Below are 3,126 nucleotides of genomic sequence, written 5' to 3'. Positions count from 1 at the left end.
AAGACAGCCTTCTGAACACTCAGAGACAGCCTTCTGACCAATCAAAGACAGCCTTCTGAACACTCAGAGACAGCCTTCTGACCAATCAAAGACAGCTTCTGACCAATCAGAGACAGCCTTCTGACCGATCAGTGACAGCCTTCTGAACAATCAAAGACAGCCTTCTGACCAATCAGAGACAGCCTTCTGAACACTCAGAGACAGCCTTCTGACCAATCAGAGACAGCCTTCTGACTGATCAGTGACAGCCTTCTGAACAATCAAAGACAGCCTTCTGACCAATCAGAGACAGCCTTCTGACCAATCAAAGACAGCCTTCTGACCAATCAAAGACAGCCTTCTGACCAATCAAAGACAGCCTTCTGAACACTCAGAGACAGCCTTCTGACCAATCAAAGACAGCCTTCTGAACACTCAGAGACAGCCTTCTGACCAATCAAAGACAGCCTTCTGACCAATCAAAGACAGCCTTCTAAACACTCAGAGACAGCCTTCTGACCAATCAAAGACAGCCTTCTGACCAATCAGAGACAGCCTTCTGAACAATCAAAGACAGCCTTCTGACCAATCAGAGACAGCCTTCTGAACAATCAAAGACAGCCTTCTGACCAATCAAAGACAGCCTTCTGACCAATCAGAGACAGCCTTCTGAACAATCAAAGACAGCCTTCTGACCAATCAGAGACAGCCTTCTGACCATCAAAGACAGCCTTCTGACCAATCAAAGACAGCCTTCTGAACACTCAGAGACAGCCTTCTGACCAATCAAAGACAGCCTTCTGACCAATCAAAGACAGCCTTCTGACCAATCAAAGACAGCCTTCTGAACAATCAGAGACAGCCTTCTGACCAATCAAAGACAGCCTTCTGAACACTCAGAGACAGCCTTCTGACCAATCAAAGACAGCTTCTGACCAATCAGAGACAGCCTTCTGACCGATCAGTGACAGCCTTCTGAACAATCAAAGACAGCCTTCTGACCAATCAAAGACAGCCTTCTGACCAATCAAAGACAGCCTTCTGACCAATCAAAGACAGCTTCTGACCAATCAGAGACAGCCTTCTGACCAATCAAAGACAGCTTCTGACCAATCAGAGACAGCCTTCTGACCGATCAGTGACAGCCTTCTGAACACTCAGAGACAGCCTTCTGACCAATCAGAGACAGCCTTCTGACCGATCAGAGACAGCCTTCTGACCAATCAGAGACAGCCTTCTGACCAATCAGAGACAGCCTTCTGATGGAGGTGGATGCCTCTTTTTTATTTTGAGATGTTTGTGGCAACAATTATGTCCATGTTGAATGAGTATATTATTATTATTATTATTATTATTATTATTATTGCACAGTATACCTCAATCTTGCTTTAGAATTGAATCAATTAGTTTTTTGACTTAGCTAACACCATCATAGCTACCGTCGACTATCGTAGCTAATGCCATCTATTTTAGCTAACATCATCTATTGTTGCTAATGTAGCTACGAAACAACTGCGCTATCTCAGGCTTCTCACTCTGCAGTTATTGTGGACGCAGCTGTTCCTCAGTGGTTCAGGTTCTTCAGTGTGTCTCTGAGTTACAGGTGTGGTTTAGACTCGGTTTCAGTTTCATACCCATCACAGTATAATATGTAAATTAGCTAACTGGAGCTCTGAAACACCCACCTTGTGCTTCCACATACTGGCCACTTTATTAGAAACACCTACTTTGTGCTTCCACATACTGGCCACTTTATTAGAAACACCTACTTTGTGCTTCCACTGACTGGCCACTTTATTAGAAACTCCCACCTTGTGCTTCCACTGACTGGCCACTTTATTAGAAACTCCCACCTTGCGCTTCCACTAACTGGCCACTTTATTAGAAACATCCACCTTGCGCTTCCACTCACTGGCCACTTTATTAGAAACACCTACTTTGTGCTTCCACTGCCACTTTACGCAATTTTACTGCATTAATATTTATCTCTGTACAGAATCATTTTCTATCACGCATAGTAAACTCTGTGGGGGCTGTACATTATGTACAGTTCGTAAAGGAAGTCACGTAATAACAATAATGAATCACCACCAGCTCTGAGTTTACCACCCCCCTCATTCTCTCTCTCTCTCTCTCTCACTCTCACTCTGACCCATATAGCCCACAGTGTAATTGTTCGGTCAGTGCTCCACATGCCGTAGTGTGTCTGCTGGCGTAGCCTGTGGGTTTACTGTGACCTTCGACCCCTGTGGCTGGCAGAGCTCCTAAGGGATTCTTGGAGTAGCAGTTGTTTCGCCGCAGCGTCTAATTAGTGGCTTGATCCGGCCTGGAGCACCGAGAGAGAGGAGAGAGAGAGAGAGAGAGAGAGAGAGAGAGAGACTCTGACTATTTATTCACCAAGAACAAGAAGTACACGGGCTGTTTCTTAAAATAAAATAAACACACATGAACACCATATCAGCGTCACTGCTGTGATGAGAATGAGCCACCACTCCAATAATATCTGGACACCAGCAGTCCAGCAATTATCAACTGACCAGTGATGAACGCTGTAGAGCTTATACACTGTACAGCAACAGACGGACTACAGTCTGTAACTGAACACCTACTCAGAGAAGCTATAGGAGAGCTGTTTCTAATAAAATGGCCAATTAGTGGAAGCACAAAATAGGTGTTTCTAATAAAGTGGCCAGTTAGTGGAAGCACAAGGTGGGAGTTTCTAATAAAGTGGCCAGTTAGTGGAAGCACAAGGTTGGAGTTTCTAATAAAGTGGCCAGTTAGTGGAAGCACAAGGTGGGAGTTTCTAATAAAGTGGCCAGTCGCTCTTACATGGCTGTCTCTTTCTCTCTCTCTGATTAAAGTATCGTTCTAACTGTCTAGACTATTTTGAAGCCAATAATTCCAGCTTCCTCCTTCGTCTCCTCTGCGCCTGAGATCTTCCCACACTGCAGCTATTGATTAGCTGTGTTTACGCTAATCAATCCACACTACACCACCACATGTCCTCCAGAACACCAAACAGTGATTAGTTAATTGATTACCAATCGCCTGCTGTTCTCACAGCATGGCACTTGTACTGTTCCAGCAGATCAATCACATGTGTAACACTGAAACCTGGTCAGTAATCAATCAGATCCTGACCAACAT

The sequence above is a fragment of the Colossoma macropomum genome, unplaced genomic scaffold, assembly GCF_904425465.1.
Source record: "Colossoma macropomum unplaced genomic scaffold, Colossoma_macropomum, whole genome shotgun sequence".
NCBI lineage: Eukaryota > Metazoa > Chordata > Actinopteri > Characiformes > Serrasalmidae > Colossoma > Colossoma macropomum.
The sequence above is the reverse complement of the archived record's forward strand: the minus strand, read 5'-3'. Positions refer to the sequence as shown.